Genomic DNA, 27,224 nt, shown 5'->3' with positions numbered 1-27,224 from the left:
CATGCCTTTCTTACAAAAAATGAAGCAGGGTGCAATTGCTACTCTGCAATAGCACAGTGCTGCCAATGCATACTTAGTTTGCTCGCTTATCTAAACTGTTATTACTTGGTTTAAGTAATCAGCATATTTATTGACTCTTTTGTTATTTGTATCAATGAAATAAATGCAAAAGATGTTCAAATAACCTAACTGAACTTTACTAGTACACAGACATTCATTAAGGATGTGACAGCCTCCTTAACAAAAAGAAAGGGCCTGAAGAAACGAGTGAGCATATAATAAAGGATGTGATATAATTTCACTGTTTCCTCTTCAAAACCTGTTTTTAAGATACATAAATAGGAGAATAGAGTCACCTCAGTAATTTTTAGGAATCTAATGGTAGTTGCTTTGCTCTTTGCCTATACAAATTAGTCAAGATGCATAAGCTTGTGTTCTCATTTCTGTTTCTGGTGCTAAAAAATACAGAAGCATGAAACACATAGCTAGTCTGAGAATAGCTACCAGATCAGGTATTTCAGGAGATGGAGGCACAGAGATATCTAGTTTGGGAATCCAGAAATGGGAATTACCACCTCACAAGATCCCTTGAATGAAGCTTCAAAATAGCCCAAAGACGAAGACCAAAGAAAGATTAAAGATTCATCTTTTTGAAACAGGAAAGCTATGAAATGACTTCTCTGAAGCCTAGTGAAGAGATACAAGAGCAAGTAGTCTCCTAAGTTCAGGACAACAATCCTGAACTTAGGATCCTGAATCAGGATAACAATCTCCTAAGTTCAGGACAACAATCCAAAAGGTAAACATAGCGGAGCTAAAGGGTGCAGACATCAGCACCTCAAGCCAAAGTAAGTCAGAAGAAGTTGATGAGTTCTATTGTTTCTGGCACAGCCTCAATACACTGCACAAAGTTATCTTTTGCATCTGTGTGCACCAGCACATAAAATGGCAAAAGTCGTAGATCCTGGAAGTATAAGAAACATGTTGAACTGAGGTGGATGATACATCTGGATGAGCAGCAGAACAAGCATGATTAAATTTCTCATTGCCTAATCAACATCTTTGCTCAAACAAATAAATACTTCATTTAAAAAAAACATCACTTTGAAGTGACAGATTGAAAAGGATCCCTGCAATGCATTATGTTTTTATCCATGGTACATATTTTAATCCAACAGCAGAGAACTCAAAGTACATTCATTAAAATCTCATTAAATCTTTAGTCATATTTTCTGTGTATACTTTTCTCTATTTGATTTCTCATGGCATCCCAAACCATTAATTTTATTAAACCAGAATTTTCATTTTCATATCTTGGTTTACTTAATTCCTTGAAAAAATGCCACACTAACAAAGCTGAATTTTGTACTAAATCAACAAGAAGTCAAGGAATAGTACAGAGACTTATCCCCCAACAATGTATATTGATTAATGAGGAAATAATTACTTGAAATTGCAACTGTGAGAGGTTTTGATATGAAAAATATAAAACAGATCTGAATGAAGAAAAGGTCAGCAAGTTTCTTGATATTCAACATTAAGAAATGAAAGCATCAACTTTTAATATTTCTCTACACTAAGTTCCAAGTTTGTAGCATACAATTTGGAATTGCCTGACTTGATAATTTTTTTTTTTCTGCTATTCATAATAATTTTTTTAAGATACTGTACAATTTTGATAACGATTCCACAATTTACCTCCTTAAACCAAGTATTAGCTTTTCCAGAGATTCAACTACTTTACTATTATAGTACTTGTGTTTCTGGAAAATAATTGTAATAAATTGCTATTGTAGCAGATAAATCAGACTTGAAGAGATCTGCTATTGGAAGCTACAGAAATTGTTAATTACATTATCATTATTGCACTACAAACATTACAAACGTTGTTTTCCAGTGCTCAAAAAAATTAAGAGATTGGAGTTACAGAAAGACTCCGAATCTCGTCTGAATTGTTTTTTCCTCTTGGATAAAACATACAAAAATTGGTCCCTTTAAACTCTCCCCTCCCACTAGCCAGAGAGGTTGTATTTAATCAAATATACAGTTAAATCAATATAAATACTTTCCGGTATTTCTTGTGATTCCGCATGTAGTGATTATTACTCGCTAGCCTAAATAGCATTCATTATTTGTGAATGTATATGCTCCCGTTCCTCTGATTAAATAGAAAATTCATTAAGATACTTTTAGATTTATATATATACTTATGAGAGATAATTACGGTATGATTTTTAACTCCAATAATGCAAAGAGGGAAAAAGTAAATGTGAAATGATTGACAGAACAGCAGTTACATAAATGACAAGAGCAGTAATTAAATGTGTCTCTCCTTTTAAGAAATAAAATCTAAAGGGCATTACAACTACCAACTACAAGAAGAATAAAAATGTTTGGAATGCCATATACCTCCTTAAAACAGTCAGAAATAAACAAAAATATTTAAGTTCTTAATTCTGTAAATGTAACTTTTATGAAATTAATAATATAAAAACTAAAATTCTGTTTTACAAAGTGATAAAAAATGGATGATCAGCAAGGAAAAAATAAGAAAAGGAAGCATTATCACTGCAGCTTCCTGGACCGGGAGAGAAATGAGAAGATAAGGACAAATCTTAGGTAGGGCTAACTGGGAGACCATCAGACAAAGCTGGTTACTGCTGTGCCACCAGAGAGACTGCTTACTTCCCTTCCATTTTCCCCACTGAGAGCCTAGCAGAATAGGTCAGAAGGTTAGGGTTCAAACTGCCATAATTTAGCAAAGGATTGGTATGTCCTTTATATCACACATAACAGGTTTGATTTCCTGATAAGCAGAGTTCAAGGTACAGGCATACCTTGTTATCTTTCAAGGACATGTTCCTAAAAGTGCTACAGTTAGCAATGAGGGACAGCAAACTACCTTTTCCCCTAATAATTAATGTAATGGATGGTCTTGGTGCTTGCAATCACTTATGAGAGGTCAGCATATTGCTGCATAATATTCCATTTCTTCTTCAGTGAAATTATGCCTTAAAAAAAAGATCTCAGTAATACAAATACAAACCAATTATTAAATAATTGAGGTTGGATGGGATTTCAGGGAGTATCTAGTCCAACACCCTGTTCAGAGCCAGGTCATCTATGAAATCAGACCAGGTTTTTCAAAGCTTTAGCCACTCGGGTCTTGAAAAATCAAGGACGGAGACTGCTCACAGTAATGCTTGTAGTGAAAAAGATTTTCTTTAGACCAAGTCAGAATCTTCTGTTTCAACTGACACTCTCTCATCCTTCTTCCATGTCCTGCTGTGAGGGGCCTGGTTCCATCTTCCCAGTAACCTGTCCAGAGACACTGGGGATACTGCTGTCAGGAACCCCACAGAGCAGGCTGAACAAAGCCCCCCAGCCCCTCTTCCTGGGGCAAGTGTTCCGGCCCTGACCATTCTGGTGCTCTCCTCTACATTCACACCAGTTTATCACTATGTTGCTTGTATTGGATATCCCGAAACTGGACTTTTCTTGATGTCTTGGTTATTCTCCTGATAATACAGATCCTAATACAATCTCCTAGATTTTCTAAGAGTATACCGTTGGCTAATACTGAGCTCGTGGTTTACAAAAAACATTTGTTCCCTTCAAAGACAAGAAGGATGATCCCACACAAGATAATCTGCATTTCCTTATAAGCAAATGAATGCTACATAAAAACTATTAATATATTAAAATTCACATACCAAAGACTGCTATAAATGTACTTCCAGCAGTTGTTTTAAACAAAGTATGACACTAGAAAAATACATGGCTTTCCATCTGTTTTTCAGAATTTAAAGGAACTTCCATTAAGCTGCCTGCAGGCCATCAGGCATGCTTCAGTGCAACTGGGCAGCTCAGGGGAGCTTTTGTTAGAAGAGCAAAAGATGCAAAGACACGGTAATGGCAACAACAGAGATGGGCATCAAAGGATACTAAAATGACTGACAGACAAGCAGTTGGTAGGGGAGCACAACTGGATCTGTCTTCTTTCAAATCTAAGATATGTAAAATGTCCTTTCCCAAGCAGCCACAGTAATTGGAACCACATTACCATTAACAGGAAAACAAAGAAGACAGTGTGAAGACCTCTCTTCATAAGCATGACAAAACCAAAAAAAGTTCATCAACTGCATTTCAGCTCTAGAGACAACTATCAAATAATAGAGTGTTGTATACTGGCTGGTTTATTACAAGTCCTAAAGTGCAAGTATTTCTGTGTGTCATTATCCAGAAATGAAATATATACTGGTTCTAAAAATTATTTTCCTGAACCGTACAAGTCTTTCAAATCAAACAAAGAGTCTTTGTAGGAACAGTAAACACACAGACAATGGTATCAATAGCACAAGACAATATGGAGGACACTTTTATAGCCCAAAACAAAAGGAACAAGCTACTGTCACCTTATCCATGCTTATAAAAGCTTGGAGTGGTAAACGAATCCTGAACAGATACATCACCAAACTGCTTATGACACTAATGAAACAATCTCATTTCTCTTCATCTGCAAACATGAAAAAGGGGAGTGAATCTAAGCTTTCTATAAAGCAGCCTATCCCAATAAATTCTTCAGTTATCAAATTATCCTATATTACCTGCTAAGGCATGTGAGAAATGAAAATACTTAAAAAATGCAGTAACTATTGTGAAAAATAATCAGTTAACTTCAAGCTGTCTCCAGTCTTGAGCATATTTGCTTTCACAACATACTTTTCTGTATTTTATCAGTCATCTCACAAGTTTAACAAATTTTTTATAGAAAGATCCAACTTTGCCTTTGCAACTTAAGTTATTAATTTGAGAAGAGCAGTATTGTGAAAAGCAGTTGAAAATAAAGAAAACAAGATCCAGGTTTGAAAAGAAGAAAAGGAAGTCAGGATTCATTAAATATTGGGATATTAACAGGCATTGCAATACAGGTTCCATGCATACATTCTAAGAAGAGTCTTAGATGTGATAGAACCATCACTTTTCTCCTGAGACACAAAAGCAAAAAGCACTGAAATTAATTTATTTTAGTGTATATCATTCTCAGACTAATCAAATCTTCTGTTTCTCTGCTTCCTCTAATTATGTCCAGTTCTCTTCTCTCTGCCTACATATCTTTGTCCTAACTTTTCTATTTTCCTCCCATTTGCTCTGTTCTCTCTCACCATTTCAACAATTCCTTCTTTAGCTGAACTATCACAATCCCTGCAATAACCACACCTAAGAAATATAATTTTCCTTCTTCTTGTAGAGGATTTGAAAACAAATGTTTGTTCTTTTGGGTCTTTTCCCCTAATGGGACTTGTGAACAAAGACACTCCTGATCTCCAAGTATTCCCTGTCTCAGCTGTGTTGCATATCAAAGTCAGCATCTTTTTATTGTGGAAGAAAGAGAAAACTCCTACTATTCTGTGTGTCCAGTACTTTTAACATTTCATCCCTGTCATTATCCATTCTTTCTAGGAACCCTAGAATGTGGCTCGTCTATCATGCAACTAAGGAAGCAACTGCAGATGCAATTCTTGTACTCACTGAAGAGCAAATGGTAAGTTTCCTCTGACATCTCATATTGTTAACATTAACTCCTTCAATAAAGGAACCCGTTCACTGAACAGTACATTAAAACCTTTCATATTCTTATGGTTTCAAGACTTCCACTGAATGGGGACCTAAATACTGATAGAAAAAGTTAATTTCCTTTTAAAATTGGAAGAATGAACTGTTGAACTTCAGTCTGGCCATGCTATTTACCAGCTCTGTATGAATATTTAGGTCATGACTGAAAAACAGTCTAGTTACCACTGCACTTCAGTTAACCTTATTTTGTGTGATCTGCAATACTTTTGCCTTGTTTATTACAAGAAGGTTTCAGTAGATGAAGGTGTTTAATATTTTCCCAAAGTAATTTAAACTCTATTCCACTCTGAGCTCCATTCTTAGCATTCCATTCTTCTGCTGTTAAAGTCTGAACCAGGTTAGAACCAGACTTTAGGCTTAATCTGAAACCCCTTAAAAGGGTAATACCTTCATTTGCCTTAATTCAAAATTGAGTCAATCTATCAGAAAATAAGAAAATCTGCACAGTGGCAGCTGTTTTGCATCTCTGTTGGAGATGCAGTGTTTATATGTACATGACACTAAAGCATGCTTCCCTTAGCAATACTAATGGGATACACAGTCTAATACTTTGACTAATGGTATATAAGTGAGCTGGAGTTTGGCCCATATTTTCACTTCTTTCCAATCTCAGAATTCCTGGTAATCATAAACAGACATTCAAAGGCAAGCAATAAACAGTGTACACTGCAAATGTGCATACAGAAATCATACTTTAAAGAACAGTTACAGGTAAATTGCTTCAGGACATCCAGCGTGTTAGTTACTCCATATGTATTCTCCAGAAAAAACACCATGAGTATGGGTTAGGAATCTTCAATAAAAACTGCAGAATTACCATCCTGAAAGCAACATAAAACATAAGGGTTTCAGGAGTTAAAGCTTTTGATTTGCAGTGCAAATCTCAGGGGTGAACTTGTGCTGGGAACCATCACAGTGACACAGGCTCTACTACATTATGATTACAAGTATTAGAGCTTTTCATCCAGTGAAAAAGCTTTTGAGACATTGAAGTTTTCTAGGATCACTCTGCCACATGCTAAAAAGTATTTAAACATTTGAAGTCTATTAATATCAAATGAAAGCACGTGCAGAACTTCCCTGCAGAAGAATACATGGAAAAAATTCTTCTTGTTGCCTGACAGAATTAAAGGGCCAAACACGTCAAACTGCAGTATGTAATGAAGCAGTAGCCACATTACCTCAAAAAATGTCAGTGACCTAAGCCTAAAGTAAGTCAAGAATCTGACTGGCTCAGACACATACACTTCCTCATATCAGATATCCAGTGACTACACTGAGTAGGAAAACTGATAATCCAGCAGTACTCCTGACAGGGAGAACACTACTGAGAACTCTATTGGTTATATTTCCATTTACTGAATCCCCATTGTTACACGATGTTGGCGATTTTCTGTACAGATGATTCTGGTTGGCAAAAGCAACATAGGAAAAACATTCTGCAGCTTTCCTAGCTAGAAAGTTAAAACAACCTTCTCAAATTAATCTCTGATTTGTTAGAATCTGAAAAGAAATACTTACACTTACTTCCTGTTGATGTCTAATCTTGTGTTATCTCCAAGTTCTTTGAAAATAGATCTTGTATCATTGTTTTTCACTTCAGTTACTTTTCAGCTGGGAACAAGCCATCCTACTGATGGTAGGTACTGATTTACTCAACACTCCTATCACATGATGAATTTGATCAGTTATTCCTAAGTGAGGAGATCTCACTTTGCCAATTTTTAGCAAATGATAGGAGAATAGTGTCACCCCATCATTATTCATATAATGATTCTGAACTTACAGGCAGAGGACAGAATACATTTTCTTCTTCTTAAGTTCCAGGGATATGGAAGTGTAAACTGTCCTCCAGAGTGAAGCTTAAGCCTTACATCAGCAGATTACTGGAATTAAGTCCTTACATGAGGTAAAAGGTCTCTGTCATGGGAATGAAGTTTTTAGGAAGTTAAGATCAAAAACACTTTTACTCAAAATAGGACCTCCACCCAAGCTTCCTGTTTTTGTCAAGGAGTTCACAGACTCTTTCAGATGAGAGTCTTTCTGGAATTTTTAATACTAGCTTTTCTTGTTCATGTTTTGGACCTTGCATGAAATGTTCCTCTTTAAAGCAGAGTAAATAAAAAACATTAGTGTCAAATTTGAGAATTACCATCAGTGAGAAAGCTACCAGAGGAGGTGACATCCTGGAGAAGTGAAGATAAAGCAGAAATCACAGTATAGTTCTGGATCTTGTGCTCTATTCTCTGCTTCGTGTTGAAAAACACTAAGTATGGTAATGTAGGACTGTGGATTGTAGGTGACATGCAGGAATATTGATAAAGATGGGAAATTGTCATTAGATTTGAGTGTATGAATGTTCAGATGTGGAGACAAATACCAAAGGGATACTAAAAAAATTTACTTCTAGATGAATAGTGCTAAGATGTGAAATCCAATTGGTCACAGGAGATTTTCTAACAGATGTCTGGGCTTTCAACAATGAAGGGCATTTTCTAAGACTGCACTCAATGCGTAAGGTAAGGAGAACAGTAAATCAGTCTTCGCTTAGCTTTGTGATCAAGTTAATAATGGTGTATGTACGGACTAGTATAAAATTAGATCAGATTAATGCAAAGATACAATAAACTGTACACATAGGTTAGATATAGCCAAAAGTAACCAGAGAGATTAGCTTGTTTGACCAACAAAATGTAAATGACTTTTCTGAATTCTTATTTGAATTCAAGTATACTAGTAAGAGTAAAGAGTATCTGCTTTGAGAGAAACAGTATTTTAGATGCATGTCAAATTCTAACCAGGGATTATTCTGATGTGGCCTGTGGCTTAAACCATGTAAACAATTTTCTTTGAACTTTCAAGGGATATTCTCCCTTTCAGAATAATAAAAAACTATTCAACTCTGCCTGTAACACCAACACTGGGAAGACCCAGAATATTAAGCATTTTATCCCATTTTAAAATTGCTTCTTCGAAACAGAAGAAAATGTTCTTTATGAATCTCTGTTCCCTAGCCACAGAACGTAACACAACTCAACAGAACTTGCCTGTTTATTTAAAATATAATCTCTTTCTGAAAGCAAATGAAGTATTGGTTATTTGCCACTTACCATGACACACATCATTATAAATTAATGAAGGAATAAAACTTTATACAACTGCAGCTATCCTTTCTACCTATTATAGCTTTTTTTTTTTGCCTTTTTTTTTTTTTTCTGAGCTTCCTTGCCAGACTGTAAAGAATTACTTATAGGTTTGTGAAGTTAATGACTTTGACAGAATTCAGAAGTTATTATTTCTATGCCACCTTAGGGGTTTTAAAAAATTCAGAACAAATATTTTTCTTATTTAGGTAAAGTCATATGCATTTTTAGCATTGTAGGAAGCAAAACTGTCACCATACAAGTGCAATAGTGTGTGTCAGGACTTTTAGTCCATTAAGTTCTACACCGTTGTATCTGTGCCACTACCACTCTAGTGTTTCTAGAATTGTGGCATCATTATATAGAACCCTGTATAATTTGGTACTTCTGTTTTATTGATACATTTCTGTTACTTTCCAAATTTCCATTTACTCTATTATCTTATATTCTTGCTGAACATGACAACCAATCTCTCATGTGAATTATTCTCTGTACCACATGGAATGAATTTAAAGACTCTGGCTGATCATGTGAACATTAAAATAGGACAAATATGTCGCTTTGGCACAGTGAAGTCAAATACAGGCCACAAAAGTTTGGATTATGCACAGACAACTCCCCTTTTAACCATTCCTTGGTATGCTATCATTTACACACACTCTACAACATAAAATACAACATAAACAATTAAAAAAAATACTGCAAATATATTTACTTAAAATGAGAAACACAGTAATTAGGCACATGTGAAACTATTAAAGGCAGGGAACAAAACTACTTTGTTCATTCAGATATTGCAGATCTAGTGAATTAGAACATAAACCTTGACACTTTATACAACATACATCTATGCTGCAAGTACCTGTAACTCCAGCTTAAGGAGTTCTTAAATTAATTTCTTTTTACTTTGGCCTAAGATAACTACTCTTTGAGTGTTTTCCTAAAACACTACATTTCTCAGCTGTAACAGCATCTGTCATTCTTGGCATGGAAGCAAGCTCTTGCATGAATGTGAGCAATCTTTTTTTGCTTCTTTAGAAATGCAGGGTATGTTCCACAACTGTACTATGGATCTATAGGAATCTAAAGCATGTGTTTAAAGTAATTCAATGCATCTCTCAGATCATGATCAAATACAGCATGCAATACAATTAATAAAATAAACACCAGACCAAAATACTTGTACTCTTACTAATACATAAAATAGGATCATAAACTTTGTGGATAGAAAAGTAATTAAAATATATACTAGAAGGAGAATTATAACTTGCATACTCACTTATTTTTTTGTATTGAAGAAAGCATAGTTTATTGCTACTGCAAATATTTTGGTCAGATTTTATACTTAAAATTGCAATAACAAAAGCAACAATGCTTAGTTCTTTGGTTTTATTCTCCTACGAATTTCCATTTCTCCTGCTTAGTGGGATTTACAGTTCTTATTTGGCATTTCTCACTGACTTCAAATTAGTTTGTGCAGCTTCAAAAAATGCACAGCTTGGGACTGTTCAAAAGAATACAAAACAGCCAAATAAAATTAAAAAGAAGAAAAAAGGAAGAAGAGAGATCATTTGACATTGAAGGGACTCAAGAAGAGAAAAGACACCTTTCTACAGTACTATTTAAAACATGTTTCTTTCAGTCTTTGTGTTCGAGAGTTTTGCTATGGAGTTTCAATAGCAAAATTTTCTATGTGTGCCAAATAGAATGTGTTCAAAAGTATCTTTTTTTCAAGTTCTTTTCAAATATTATTCTTTCTGTAAGTATTATTAGTTATCAAGGTATTATCGTTATTAGCATGCAATTTCTGAAATTGTAATTTGAACAAAAATTGTAAAATGGCAAAAAGAAGAGGTCTTGAGCACAATTCAGTTGATAGGGATAGAACTTACATTTTTCTGAAGATCTAGAAAACTAATTATAAGCATCAGTGCTGTATTGGCAAAACTATTTTTCTTTCATTTGGAACAATTACATTTCAGTAATCTTTCTCCTTCTTTATTTTAGGAGATTCTCCTTCATTATATTCCCTCCACAAGCTGATACACAAACTTATTTTTAATTTTGGTAAATATGGTTCTATTTTTCAAACAAATTCATTTTTTGGTTTTGAATGGTTCATTTCCTATTTTAGCATTAAAATGGGAGTAACAGAAAATTGCTACTTTCTAATCATCTTTAAGATGACTGAATTGATATGAAATGTGCACACATGCAAGATCAACAATGGATCTCTTTTCGGTGATCACACATTTACATATATAAAGTTATCTAACTGTCATTTTGTAGGAATGTACTCGTACATGAGTAAATGCTCTGAGAGTTTGCATTATGAATCATGCATTATAGCTTGTACTGCTGGCATCTTGGCGTCAATTTGAATATACAAGGATTGATTTTGTAGGCTGGTAATTGGAGTAGGAAGGCCAATACAAGTAAGCATAAAAGCTGCTTGAATTGCAAACATTATGGAAAGATTACAAGTACTAATATGATGAGAGAATTTCAGTATTAAAGTGATGCTTAAGCATGTCTATTCACTTCACACATGAGCTATAACACATAAATAAAATCTTAAAGTGCAGCAGGCAAGTGAAAGCTAAGGACATTATTTGAACTGTAACATAATTTATACTATTCTCTTCCTTAAACCCAGCGTGTAGTAAAAACTTTATTCTTACAGATCAAATATTTTCTGTTTAACAGGACACAAAAAGATAGTCCATATGACTAGTAATTAGCAAAACAAATGTGCCTAAAATCTATGTATTTCTAAAAGACAAAAATAAAAGAGTATCACTTAATATTTCTGTAACATTTTAATCTGGTATCTGCTAAATGAAGTGTACAGAAAAGTTAAAACAAGGCAAGTAAAAAATTACAGAGAAATCAGTGTAATTTGTTTTATGATTTTTCATAACTAATAAAGGAAAAAATTGCTGTGACAGGTTTGTATGGTTAAACTGTTAAATGATAAGAAAAAAGAAACAACTTGCCAGTATTTGCACTTTTCACAAATGTTATTTTTCCCTCACAACTCAGTAATACAAGTTCAAATGGATTAGCATCATACACCAGAGCTAAAACTACAACTTTTGAAACCTACTTCCTTTCCTTTTTTTAGCAACTTCATTTTTTATCCTATTGACACAACATGGAATAGCTGAAGATCTGAAATGTGGATTAAAAACATATTTGAGGAATGATAATAATTCAGACATTTGCAGCTCCTTTGTAAGTGTACTCAGCACACGTTCATTTAGGTGAGTTGTATCTCACAATGAGTATTTGCAGCAAAAATGACTGCACATCTTCTAGTGATGTGCTTCTCTGAAAAGATGGAGAGTGCGATTCTCACAGAACAATAATAATGTAGCATAATCACAAAACTAGAAACAATGTATATATGGATGGAAGAATTAGAGCAGGGCTAGGGAACTTAACTGTTCATCCAGACTCCTACAAGACAGAGCAGACTGAGGAGAATGATCTAGATTTGTTACATGAGACTAGGATAACTTAACTGGCCAACATGACCTAGCTATGCAAAAGACACAAAGTTCCAGGAATCACTCAGGTACATCTAGTGGAAATTATGGTATCATACGAGATAGAGCAGGAAATTATCTGACACATTATTCAGAATTCCAGTTATCTGTGTTAAAGTGAGGTCAGGATTAAGAGAAATGGTACTCAGATGTCCAAGAGAACAAGGAATCTATCCCATGAGAAATCATATAAGCTACAATCCAGAAAAACAAAGTCTGACTAAGATTTTAAGAGGACAAAACAATAGATAAATTTGACTAATGCTATCATCGGAACGCTGTGATATAAACCAGGAGAAAATAATTTTGAAACGGAAATTAAAACTCCATCTGAACATAACAACTAGAATGTCTTCCACTAGGAATAGTACAATTCAGAGTTTAATTTCTGAAAAGATGACATGAAATGACAAAATAATCAATGATCCAAAAGGCTTATTCTAAAAATGATGTTTAAAAACCTTATAGGTAACTACTATATTACCAATATCCACATTTATAGAGTTTCTGGCTTTTTCTTTATTTAATAATGGAAAAATAAGTACAAAAAATACAATGAAATAGCCAGAAGGTACTGAAAGTTATATTTTAATTGCATTTACATAATATTTGGAGAATTAGTTTGCTTGACTTTCACCAAAAAAACCCCAAATTTGTTCATTTTTCCTCTTGTGGCATTTTGCTAAACTCATGCATTATGTATATCAAGACTTGTTGCCAATAGTTCTGGACAAATTGATGAATTACTTGTAGGTAACACCAAAACCAGTTTAAATAATTAGGGAGACAGAGAGGGAAAGGACAAGGGTCTTAAACTTTCTGGGGGAGTGCTTGAATCATGTAACAAAAGAGGCAAAGCTTAGCCATTACCTCTTTTCTAATAGTGTTCTGGAGTGAACTCGATGATTTTGAATGAGTTAGCCATGTTCTAATAAAAACAGGCCCTTCAGAGACTTGAACAGAGTTCAAGCACCTCCTAGCCGTATCAAAATAAGCACTTAGCTTTCCAAACCAGGAGACTTCCGAGCATGCACAAGGACCTCTACCTAAATGTGCTCCAACTTGGAATGATTTTAAGTGCCTCTGAGGTTAGGTGGTGCTTAAGAACAGGAGGTACTGGTAAGACTTCACTGGAATCTAGTCAGGGAAAATCTGCCCCCAGATATCACTATGATAACCTGTTGGAAAGTCATTAACATTTGTAAAACCTGTACTTACCAACCATACATTACATTTTGAGTACAGTGTGGTGGATTGCCCCTGGCTGGATCCCAGGTGCCCACCAAAGCCACTCTTATTTCTCTGCATCTGGACGGGGCAGAAGAAATATAATGAAAGACTCATGGGTCAAGATAAGGACAGGCAGAGATGAGTCCCCAGTTACCATCATGGGCAAAACAGACTCGACTTAGGGAAAGATTAATTTACTACCAATCAAACCAGAAAAGGGTAATGAGGAAAAAAACCAAATCCTAAAATAAACCACATTCACCCCATCCCTCCCTTCTTCTTGAATTTAACTTTACTCCCAATTTTCTCTACACCCATCCTCCCAGTAGTGCAGTAAGATAGGGAACAGGGGCTGTGCTCAGTTCATCCCACATTCCTGCCAATCCTTCGTCCTCAGGGGAGGACCCTTCACACTCTTCCCCTGCTCCAGCATGGGTGTCCCTCCTATGGGAGACAGCTCTCCACAAACTTCTCCAGTATGGGTCCTTCCCATGGGTGCAGTCCTTCAGGAACAGACTGCTCCAGTGTGGGTCCCTGGGAGGTCACAAGTCCTGACAGCAAACCTGCTCCACCATGGGCTTCCCACAGGGTCACAATTTCCTTAGGGCATTCACCACCCCTTCCATGGGCAACAGGTGGATCTCTGCTCCACCACAGATCTTTTCTGTCCTTTCTACCCTTCTCTCTAAAAAAACAAATGCAAGTTTCCTCTTCATTTGGGTTTGACAACTCTTTTTGTGTTACTGCAAGGTAGCTAAGACTGAAGATTTTGAAGGAGTATAGTATCTTCCTACCTTCATGCATTACCTTAGTTCCATGAATCAGGTCCAATCTTCCATATAATTACATATCTAGACCTACATTGATTGAATTTATGTCAATCAAAATACTTCTAATCATCAAAGACAGCAGAGTTCATTTAAAAAAGGCCCAAAAAAAGCAGCATATAAGGCATATAACACTTCATAATGAAAACATTCCATTTTTGACCAGTCTTTGAGAAATGCTTAAAGGCGTCACAATTCTGCATTGGAGGAGGACTGAATAGGACTGATGGAAAAACATAAAAGCTCCAAAACCCATGAATTTCTGAAAAGAGTCTATGCTGAACTCCTTTTACTCAGAAAACCCATGTGGGACTTGAGTTGTGTAGCTTCTACTGTTTATGATGTGGTTACCTACACCTGAGCCTGTTGTGCAGACTCCCTTTATAAGTCAATGGAAAGAAACAGGTACCTTACAGACATGATTACATCCCAGGCATTTAAAATTAGATAAGACTGATGACAGCCACAGTAAACACTGTACTAAAATCCATGCTGCACTTTAGTTACTTTGCTCAGAAACTAATGTTTGAACTCATCCAAAGTCTAACAGTATATTACATTTTTAAAATGCTTCCAAAAAAATCACAAAATTCTGAAACAGCAGTACGAACAAACTGAGATCTCTGAATGTTCAAAGATTTTCAGTGTTAGAACTGGAAGGAGATGTTCACCTTGTACTGAACAAAATTCAAAGCTACCATGAATTAGATTCACTGTTTCCATCTCTACAAATAGCTGTACAAAGGTAACTGGATGGGCAGAAACAAAGAAATGGAGTCGGCCATCACTCCCAACACAGACTTCCACTTACCCAATCCCTTCATGCAACCGTTTTGTCTTTGCCTGGCTTAGACTACCCTTCCAAAGAGAAAGACTGGGAAACTGCACCATATATTTTACACTCAGATGAACCACACTCAGTGAAGCTTTCATGACTGCTATATTTTTATCTCTTCTTTTATTTACACTATTCCCTTCCCCACCTCTCATTTTTACTCTTTTGTCTATCATCAATCCCCTGCAAGTCTCACAACGTAGACATAATGTAAGGAGAAAAATGCTTTTGTCTGACAAAACAATTAAGATTCTCAATCCCCTAAACTAACTTCTTCCCCTCCTTTTTCTGATTTGTCCTTGATGAAAATTTACCATATTTAGGACCATTCCAGGGGAACAGGTGGAGAAGGATTTTGGAACAAGTTTCCTTTATATTTTACACCACATAACTAATGGAAAACAGATTCCAGGAAAACTTTTCATGAAGGACTTACTGATCCAAGTTTTATATGTTTTCTGCATCTTCTTTTGAGTCTAATAAAAAGCTAAGGAAATTTTAAGGGTGATAACTACAGTAAGACCTTACTGATAACATGGTGTTGCATCATGGACAACATACAGATGGTTAAAGATGGAACAGAATAACCAGAGAGTTGCAAAGTTATCTGTACCATAACTAACAATACAAATGTTGCCAATAATTGGAAAATATTTAGGGTGGTATTCAAATCCAGATTGCAGAAATGTGTGTGTATCTAAGCATAGGTCTTACATGTGAGCAAAGTATCTCAGGTCCCCTTATATTAAATGTTCCAGATGCCAGGAAGCCAGGACAACAAAGTTAAAATATAAAATATTCTTTAAACAATAGACATAACTTTCTCAGAAATGGCACACTGGTCATTTTGCATTGGGAATTTTGTTTGTTTGGGGTGGGTGTTTTTTGGTTTTTTTTGTTTTTTTCTTTTGAATCTAAACATGCTTGGTCTCCCCCATTTCAGTTGGTCTCTGACTCGCACTCCACTTCCTAACTCCTCATTCCCTTTTAATCATACAAACTACTTAGTCTTGAGTTTTTTTCCAACAGTTAAACTGTCAAGGTAGCATCAGGAAATACATTTAAGTAGGACATGGCACATATAGTCTTAAACACATTAAATCACATTAAAGCAGAAGTGGCACTACATTCATTTTGAAAAAATTATAAAATTGAAAAATTTTAAAATAAATTAGCATTAAAATTTGCAAAATTCGGTTAACATACTGAAGAAAGGTATTACTTGCCTGAAAATATCCAATTAACAACACCTTGTTTGTAAAATTAAAGGCTTTTCCACAAAAGTATTCTCCCTATTCTACAGGACGGTTAAACCAAAACCTGCTAAGGTTGAGGAAAAAATCCCCAATCACGAACAAGCCAAACCAAAAGAGCTCTGCAAATGACTTCAGGTTTATCACAAAAGACACTTCTGCATTCTGAAAGGTCTATTCACAGTCTCCATTTTAGCAAAATACTCTCTGGAAGCAGTTTCTAAAACTAGATGTAACATTCATTTACACGTATCTGCCAAGTTTTTAAATGTTTTAGAAGCTAAACTAAAACATCTTGAAAATGACTCATTGTGGAACCAGAATACATACTGTAGGAAATAAGAACTCATTTACAAGTGGGAGAAATATACTCACACTTCATCTGTGGGAATTCACTAGACTTCCCTTCCAGTAAACATTATATTTTAAAATAATCACGGAAAATATGTTCTTTCAACTGAAGTTTATGAAAAGATTTAGACAGCTGGCATAACAAAAGAGACTTACAAAGATAAATGTAAAACTGTCTTCAAAAACAATTAGCAATTCTGCCAAAAGATATCAATTTAGCAATAAAAAAAGATTCCAATTTTTTTTTTTTACTCTAATGGTTAAACTAAAACTGTTTAATATAGTTGTTCAGTCTAAATAGATAACCATTTGAGACAAAGGACAAAAGGAAGATTTGATTATTTTATGAGGTAAGAAAATGCAGGGTAGGGGGACAGCCCTGGCAGGCAAACAAATTACCATAAGGTAACTCTTACAACTTGGAGCATATCAACTACTTTTGTAGATGTGCACATTTTAGTAATACAACTACCTTCAGCAAATGCACTACCTTAAAAAAATTTTCTTTGAAAAGAAGAGGTCATCTGGCACGGAGAATATAAACCTGAAATGTACTCCATTTATCTATGCAAATAGAATACTTTGAAAAGAGAAAAAAAGAACTCTGACACAGAAAATTAGACTCGGATTTCATAACTTGTGACTGGGAAAAGTGTCATAAAGGACAAACCTAAAATCAAAAAACCCAGCCTTCACTAGCTTCTATAAAGTAACAGTCTGTAAAAACAAAAATGTTCTAGAGGATCATGCAACAGACAATAAAAACACAGTATTTCCTCACCTGGTTTTAGGTCTAAAAATTTTCAAAATGAGTTATTAATAAAGGCTCCATACCCTCCATACCTAATACTGGGTGTTTCACGGGGTCAAAGGATTATCATTAATCACACTTTGGTTGCCCTTTACTGTTCAGAGAAACCCTCTACCAGTGTAGAGTGTACTCAGAGAATCAGGAGTCAGTTAATTACCTGAAGCAAGCAGCTTATAAAGACAAGGGAAGTACTATGGTTTCTAATTATTTTCATCCACTTACGGTACCATTTTGCAAAAATAAAACCTTTTCCCCTTAGTGTTTTGAGTGGGACAAATTCTTCCACTCTCTATAACCCACAACCAATTCTAGTGACCCCAGCAATGTATCCAAGGTAAAATGGGAAGATTTAGCTTTCTGAAGCATTTTGAAACTTATGATCTAGATTATATTTCTGGAATGGAAACGCTAAAGATCTTAGAAAAATCAGAGCAAACATTAAGCTAAATTTCAGAAGGGATGAATCAGTGCACTTCCATATCAGTTTATCCATGGCAACACTTTCCACAAAACAATTAAAATATCTATGAAAACAATTCCAGATGACAAATTCCACATCAAAGCTTACACTAGATTATATACATACACATGCAGTAGTATTTATATTAAAATGTTAGCCAAGAGCTGCAGCATTTTGACAATGTATCCAATGTTTAAATTTTACAAGAGATGTACAAATAGGCTTGTAAGTACAAGTATGTACACTTTACATGTCTATTATGAAATCTAACATTTCATATAAAGACTAAGTGCTTGACAGGTATAAGCGTTTTATGTGGTGCCCAAACTTCATCTCAAAGGAACCTATTTCTAGTTACATCTATTCATCTACAACTATACTGCCACTTGATGGAAAAATTTGACTTCCTCTTAAGAGAAAGTTTCTCAATTTTGTTTATTCCATGGGTATGAAGCTGCTTAAACTGTGGCAATTTTTTCACTGCTGGAGTACCTCAAAGGGACACACACACAGTCTGTACCTTCTCCACACTTGATGACTCAGCAGGGTGGTCTGTGCAGCAAAGTCTTGACTTGGCAACATTTGTTTCTTTGTTAGTACAAAAAAACTACTATTAAACAGGGCTCACAAGAAAGGGTTGGCAGTATGGACAGAGGAACAGGATCTTTATGGATTCTGCCCAGTGGTAAGAACTAAAAGAGCCCTTTACTGCTAGCTGCAAAGCTCCTTGATTTAGTGTTTCATATGTACCCCTCCATTCCATTTTGGTTGGGTTTATTCAGTGCCCAGGTTATGTGCACTTACTGCCTATCACCCCACTTCTCTCACAGAATTACAAATTCTCTCTGTAATCACCAGCAGCCACCCTCTGGAGGAGACCAACATATCTGCTTTCACACTGTGCTCCCCTTGGAGGCCCACCGAGAACAAATGTTCCCATCTCCTACCAAAGAGCTTGGCCTTGCTCAGGTTCCAAGCTTTTTGGTTTTTTTCTAAGATCTAAACCAGCTTCCATTTAGTGATATAATAAACAGCTCAAAGTAGTGCCGCCCTCTTGGTACCCCCATGATTCAAATGTCATGTCACAGCTAAGTGTAACTATGACTAAATGATATTTGGTAAAAATGGCCTGATATCTCACACTGCCATCCTAGAGCTACCCAGACCAAGTTATTCCTTAGGAAGCTCTTGAACTCTGGCTAACTATGCCTTGAACATTAATTGCACATGCATTTTGCTGGTTTCACAGAATACACTCATGGTTACCCATACAGTCATATAAGTAGACACAACTGTGCCTTTAGATCATTCAACTAGAAACATAAATAGCTGTAAAAATTATCTAAATAGCTTTGCACTGAGTAAACTGAAGGACATGGCCTTCCCACTATCCAATATGTGATGCAATACTTCAACACTGAACACATACAATTAAAAAAAAAAAAAAATTACTGGTGTTCCTGAATGTAAACAACTCTCTGAGTCAACTGTGACAAAGTCTGAGATACATTCTTGAGGCAATCTTATCTGGAAACAAGAATTTATGAAAGGGAAATCAGCCCTCCAATCCTGGTCTTTCTATTCTTTCTTCATCAAGGCACTGATCACCAGACATGCCAATCTCATGGAGAGAGAAAGCAACAAAACAGCTGCCAAGGACTTGCATGGTTGTTCCATCAGCTGTGAACAGTGGACTCATCAGCTGTGAGCACTACACATAAATGTCATACATCACTCTCTTTTGGGAAGCCCTTGATGTGATTAATTAGGTACATTCAATGCTGGAGGGACTAATGTCCAAGGCAAACATCTCCTTGTGGTTTATGGCATGAAAGCACCTTGGCTCACTGATGCACATTATTCTGGATGCCTGTGAATGAACATAGTATGATGGTCCTTCATTTACTTACAGTTCTTTATTTGTTCATTTACCGTTATTTACCTGTGCTCTATTCTAGAAGCACATACAACCATTTTTCCTATTTGTAAGAGTCATTCACATGAAACTGGTGTCACCACCATGGAAATGAGGACCAGCCTAATGTTTTCTTCAGTTATATCTAGCATTTTCTAAACAATTCCAGTGTGATTCTGCAGAAGACAAACTCTAGCCAACACTCAGCTCAAAGGTCTCAATCATCAATGCTAAGTGTTCATGTCCAACATTTCAGAATTTATGATGAGGTTTTAAAATCATAAAGCTATAACTTCCTTCTGACACCACACAAGCACCTATTGGACACTGTTCTTCCAAAGTTTGCTCTCTGGAAATGAGTATAGCATAACATCCTTTTCAACGAGGTAATCAGAATCCTTTTCCAGGAGGTAACCACAGACTAAGAAAGAAATTACAGAAGAATGCTGTTGGTTTTATTGGTCTTAAATACAATATTACACAAATCGCCATATTTTGTAGAGACATACAGAAAATATGGTATCCCTTCTATGAAGAATTTAGGCTTTGAATTGGCATTATAATACACTGTTTTGGTAAACATATACAATTAACATTCCCTAGCTGTATTTATGGTCAGGGTGTTATTTGTGACCTGTTTTTCTTCTGTATTCTAAGAAACATATATTTGGGAGTTTCCTATAAACAGCTTCTTTTCTCACATGCCATTGAAGTGTTAATGCTTTGGGTTACTTAATGCTGGTAGGGACTTCACACACACATTTAGTCCTTCAAGCCCAGATGGTTATAAACACTCCAGAAACACATTATTTGCATAGATAATCTGATGTATGTAACAATCTTTGAAAAAATACAAAAGAACCCAGATTAACAATTTCTTCAGATAAAAGCTTTCATTTGTATCTTGTCATTACATCCAGTGTAATGTCCCCTTTTCAAAGGGACCCAAAGCACATGCAGTAAAAGGTTGGGAAGTTCCCCTGTGTTTCATAGCTCCTGTTCTACATAGAATGGCTGCACATACACCTTTTGTACACACAAAAGGTATATGTAGCCTGATAAAGCTGGCTCCAACTGCGGCCAAAAGTGTGTTTTGAGAAAAGCAAGAAAAACTTCTGCATATTCTTTATTTCTCTCTAATCCTCTGTCACTAGTGTTCAATTACTTCTCACTCGAGCATTTCCTGAAAGGCGATGTGCTTTCTACCTGTAAGGGGATTCTCAAATTTGTGTTGAGCTTTTCCAGTCTCGTTTTGAATCCATGAAAAATTTAGTACCTGTAACATGACTGGGTACGGAGTTACAAAGGACCTCTACTTGTTCTTCCTGGCAGTGCTCACATTTAATGAGAAGCTGGGTGCAGTGAGTCACAAAAATGGGTGTGTACCTGAGGAATACTAACAACCACAGCAAAATAAAGGACTTCGGTGGAAATTTCAACCCAGTAATTGAAGAAATAGATATAAGCAGTAGCACCCTTATAATGCAGAATCGCTCTTTGATGGAATTTGGAAGTGCTTTTGAATTTGTTCTCAAAGGACATGATATATTTCAATCTTTCCAGGTTAGCAAAAATACCTTAAGGACTTGAAAGAGTAAATAAATAGTTTCTTAGGTACTCAGAAGAGCCATTGCACCATTTTAACAATTTGCCTCTTATAATCATAATATTTTAAGATTAAAACATTTGGTTAGTATGAAATAAAAAGTAAAATGAGAATGACAAGGCTGATGGAAAATCTTTATGATATGATGATATGTTGATATTACACCTTTTCCAAAGCATCCCTCAGAGGCTGAAATTATTTTGTGAGAATTATTTCTTATTAACTGGGGCAAGAGCAACTGAAATAAAAGATTTTTAGAGCTATAAATATAATCATTAAACATTCCTTGCACAGTAAGAGAACAAACTTCAAAGCTTGTGTTTCAGATATAATAAAGCTGAGAAAGGTCAGACATCAGACTAACTTAGCATTCCTATGAGTCTTGATGTAGATAATTCTTCAACATCTAGACAGTTTACAGTTATGAAATGACTGGTTACAGGGCTCAAAACATTCATTCTGCAAGAAAACTATCTTAACTAAGAATGTAAAATTTTAAGATCCTGATTAGGAATCTAAGAACAAAAAACAACTAGGCATGCTTTAGCAAGTGTGCAGTCTTCCCAACACTATTATTCATTTATTTCATCAAATCAGTTAAGTAGGTTTTCTCCTTCTGTTTATTAAAATGCGTCCTGGAATTATCCATTAAGATGTAAAGCTCAAATAAATATATCCTCAGAAGAAAAGGAAGAGAGTAGCAGCTTCCCTAGTAATTTCAGTAGAAATACAGGATACATAGACTTTTTCTGTTATGGATTTCAGTGCTGCTTATACACCTTAGAAACAAACTAGACTTAGTCACCTGGGAAATGGATTTTTCTTTGCTTCTCCATCATATTATTGCTCTTGGTTCTTTCACTGACTTCTTTGTATTGATTCAGAATTTCCAAGAGGGTGTCTTTCAGCAATTTCCATGACATTCATTAATTTTACCCTTTTAGTTGTACCTCATATTTAACTTTCTCATCAGGAGAACAAGATTAAGGTAGTTTAATGAGAAATGTGCAATAGTTACTTTGGCAAGGGATGAAATCTAAACAAGGTCTAATAATGCCATTGAAGGGCTTGGCTTTATTCTGATAGGAATTCTAAGTGTTAAAAAATTACGCATATACATCATACAACAGAAGTCATAAATGAATACAGCAGCAGCAAACTATTATTACCAAAAAAGCATTTTGGAAAGCATAAACAAAGTCAGTTGAGACTGCAAATTTAAAGTGGTCGTGATTTTCAAGACCTTCATAGGTTTTCAACTCAAGGGTTTACAAAACACCTCATATACAAACCTAGCAGCCATGTGTAGGGAGTAAGAAGTTCTGACAGTAGTTTTTATCACAGAGTGACGGCAGCTTTGCTGAAGAACTATTTTGGCCAGCAGTCTTCAGTATGGATTTTTTAATATTCATTATTGGAATTTTCATTTGATATAAATATTCTTGAAGAGATAATACCCCCCATTCAAATATTAGTAGTAACTCCAGCACATATATACATTAAGTTTGTAATTTTAATATTAGAATCCTGTCACTGCAGTCAGCAACATCCAGATTATAAAAATACATTAACAGAAGGGGAAAAGAATTAGTTTTAATATTTCTATTAATAATGAAAGTACAATGTAATAAATGAAAATCCAATTATGAAATTCGTGCATGCTCCACAGAGATTCCAAATGTATTCTAACATTTATTTATTCAGGAAATTTATCAAATTATCTTCTCACCTAAGATAACCCTCTAGGCTTGTGTGCAATTAATAAGAAGCTAAAGGGATCTTAATTTCATCTTATGTAAAAACCCATTTGATGAACAGAATTGATCCCCTGTCTCCATCACCTAAAAAGTTTAAGAGAGATGACTACCATCAGATAGTGTGTGATATATTCTAAAATATACCACAACTATGAAGAACAAAAAAAAAATAGGGATAAAAGAGATTCAAATGAAAAAGACTATGGAGAGACTAAAATAAGGCTCTAAGTTTCATAGTCAGCTTGCAGCTGACTGGAAAAAAAAGCAATAAATCTGTAAACACAAACATGCAGACAACTTTTTGCATACTTTTCTTAATCTATGTGGCAGAGACAAATGCTGTCAAGAAATGCCAACAATCTTTATTCTATTTTGTTTTTTATTTGAGAAAATAATTTCCAAGCAGAAACAATAGAAATACTTCTAAAGGTATTTTTACCTGTAGCAGATCATCCATTATAAATTCAATAATTTGTACAAACTGAGCTATGTACATCAACCCAGAAATTTTTAAATACGAATACTAAAAAACACCTTGAAATCTTTACAGAACAAACTTAAGGCTCTAAATGATTTCTGTATTCATCACCCTGACTTAACACAACTATAGAAATGGTTCAAACTATTTGGTTTAAAATTCATCATCTAGGTATCTGTGTATATGCAAATAATAAAGAAAAAAAGTATTTAATTAAAAATATCCTACTACCTGATGGACAGAGGCAGGAATTGAAACTAACTTTTACAAAACCAAGGGTTTTTATGAATTGTGTCCACTGCAAAACTGAAGGAACAGCACTGCCATAACACAATTGCCTTGAATATTTGTTTTCTGTTTACTGCATACCTATTTTGTTTGTCTTCATTATTCTACACTTCTCACTTTATCATTACAAAAATTGGAAAAGTACAATTACATGATGTGAGCAGCATTTCTTTTTTCTCACTAAGAAAAAAAAAAGGTTTTGCATGAATTTCCCTTGTGTTCCTAATAATTCTAGAATTTTTAAACCAGTTTCCACTGATATAGCTGAGTCCGGGAAAAAGATATTATACTACCTTTAGAAGAAATTTAAGGAATTTGACTATAAAGGAAGTCAACAGTCAAAGGCAAGAGATGGTTCTTGTAGGTAAAATGCTTCAGTATGAGTTCACACCATATTAGACCTCCGAGTCCACTTTAAGAAAAGAAACCATTTAAGTCTATGCTGCACCTTAGGCACCTTATCAGGAAAAAGCCCAATAGCAAACCACAGTGCGCTTCTACTTTTTTGGTGTTGCTTTTTTTTTTTTTTTTTTTGCTATTGGTGTTTTGTTGGGTTGGATGTTTTTTCTTTTGGTAAGAAGTAACAGATTAACAGTCAATAGTTTGAAAATAAGACTCTAGGAGTGTTCAAAAGAAGGAAAGGCTGGAACATATTTAGCACCTGCAATAAAATGTGTAGATGACAGAGCTGTTACAGAATTGCTCTGCTTATTCTACCCCTAGACAATTTCAACTGAGGTAATACAGCTTTGAATTAGAAAAAAGTCTTAAGTCACATTACCAACAACAAGTGAAAATGTTTCTCTTTGGTCATATTTTTTAGAACATGTGTGATATTGACAAGAGTTTAATCCAAAAATATCAAATAATTTAAGTTTGTTGTCATTGTCATAGGTAAATGAAACATGGATTCTCAGACAGAAATTACAGATTTATAATGGCAAAGAGAGCAACAAAACTTAAGTCCTGACATCACAGTGGTCTACTTTAAGTTTGAAATAGCAGATCCTATCTCAACATAACTCTTTCATGAATATTATCACTTTGGTATTTTCTTGGCCTTTGTAAATAGCTGTTCACAGAAAACTATCACAAACATGAGTAATAAAAATTGAAAATAACTGCACTTGACTAGAAAATTGGGTATTAGTTACACTTCTGATCACAAGATTTGCCAGGGGCTTTATTTAACCACCATTCAGGCCAGTCAACATTCCACATAGTTCTGAAGCTTTCAAACATGTTTGTTTATACAGATTACGATACCAGTGGTAACTATGATGAGTCACCTTGTCTTTACTAAAGTAGAACAAGCTCTTATAATCACTTAAATACAGTACTGGACAACACAGGTACTCCTTTTTCATCTTAGGGATTTCTGGTGATATTAGAAAATTTCTTTGTTCCACAGAACTGTCACATATGAGTCCACAGTAAATCCAGAATTTGGGGGTCTTTCAAGTTAAGGTATTTCTACCATCTCAACATGCCAGTTAGTTACTTTGCAGTTCACTTAGGTAGATGATTTGGAATGCAGAGAAAGTCACGGTCTTGACACCTGTTATGTGGTTAGAGGTGAGGTACTTGTAAAGAGACACCAACATTTCAAAAAAGGCTAGTATGGGTTTTCCATATGCCAAAGCAGAAAATTATCTTCTGAGGAGCAATCTACTTCTTAGAACTCCAAAACCCAGCATTAACCAACTTATTAATTTATTTAACATGAGGAAATGAGAGTTTTACTTAACTGGAGGGCTTATCACTAGAAAATGCTATAAGAGCAAAGAAATGTAAGTGTATCAAATAAGTTTCATATATTTCTAATTGCAGTGGAACATCCTTCCGCAAAATAAAGCAACAATATGAAAAAAGGCCACATTATATGAGTGGGAATACAGCTGGACAGAAAAGTATTTTCTCCACAGTTCTTAAGTTTAAAAATAAATATGGAAGTGCAAAGTTAGTATTTTTATTATGTAAAAGTGCAAACTCAAATCATGATATGCCAGACTGATTTTCAAGAGGACTTTCCAGGTATATATGAAATCTCCATGTCTTAGTAAATCTTACCACAGGGAAAGGTAGGAGTCTTATTAAAAAGAAATCTGTTGACTCATATTAGCATTTTATTTTAACCCAGGAGATCAGTTTCGAACCAAGTTTCCTGGTTCTCCCTATTCAAATGGCTTTGATTTCAGCATTGTGGAGCCATCACCTCAGAGTTTGCAAACTGAATTCCTTTTGAGAACCCAACAACCTCTCCAATGTGCTCTAACCACATTAGGTGCCACTAAAAAGCATTTGGCACCCTTGGGCCCATTCAGCTGAACTAGAATTAATCTGAAGTCAAACCCCTTAAACTCACCATAGATATCAAGTCCTCTGATCCATTGCATTTGCTCTAGACCTACCCCTTTTGTTTGACATCAGTTAGAAATCACATTTTTTCAATCCTTAGGCAATGCTATTTCTTCAGTAGTATCACCACTGCGATTTAGGAGTTATGTATAAAAATCAAAAACTTTAATAAATTTGTTCCTATGCTTAAGTTAACAACATTTTAACTGCAATTAAAAATTATCCAGAGCAAAGAAGGCTCATCTAGTACTTCCTTTGAGTAGATGACTAGGTAGCACAGTCACTTAATCTACTGATCTCTTCATTATAGAAAAAAAAAAATGTATTAAAATTGAATTAAATCCAAAATTTAAGACACATGACAAACTTAACCTGAAGAACTTTGATTACTATCCATAGTTTTACATTACCTCACAGTTTAACCACAGCATATTTTCTAAATTTACAAAAAGTAAGGAAAAGGCATTACAGAACATAAAGTAAGACAGCTTGTAAACAGGCAAAAAATCAACTATAGTTTCTTTCTCCATTGAATGGAACTGTACATTGGTAAAGACAATATATTCTACACATGGAGTATGAAAGACTGAGAAGAGACAGTAATAAGAAGAGAAACATGTAGCAAACATAATTGTTCATGACTACTGCCCTCTATCCAAACTTCATAAAAACTATTAATCGAAGTCATCTTACAAAATTATTTTCTACTTTCAGCTAAAGAAAAAAC

At 35.0% G+C, this 27,224-nt stretch overlaps 1 protein-coding gene across 1 annotated transcript in view; it reads right to left on the bottom strand.

Moving 5' to 3' along the window:
- PIBF1 (progesterone immunomodulatory binding factor 1) overlaps positions 1-27,224 on the bottom strand; it is a 108,961-nt gene that overhangs the window by 51,424 nt on the left and 30,313 nt on the right. The gene's annotated exons all lie outside the window — the stretch shown is intronic.

The sequence above is a fragment of the Anomalospiza imberbis genome, chromosome 2, assembly GCF_031753505.1.
Source record: "Anomalospiza imberbis isolate Cuckoo-Finch-1a 21T00152 chromosome 2, ASM3175350v1, whole genome shotgun sequence".
Taxonomy (NCBI): domain Eukaryota; kingdom Metazoa; phylum Chordata; class Aves; order Passeriformes; family Viduidae; genus Anomalospiza; species Anomalospiza imberbis.
The sequence above is the reverse complement of the archived record's forward strand: the minus strand, read 5'-3'. Positions and strand labels throughout refer to the sequence as shown.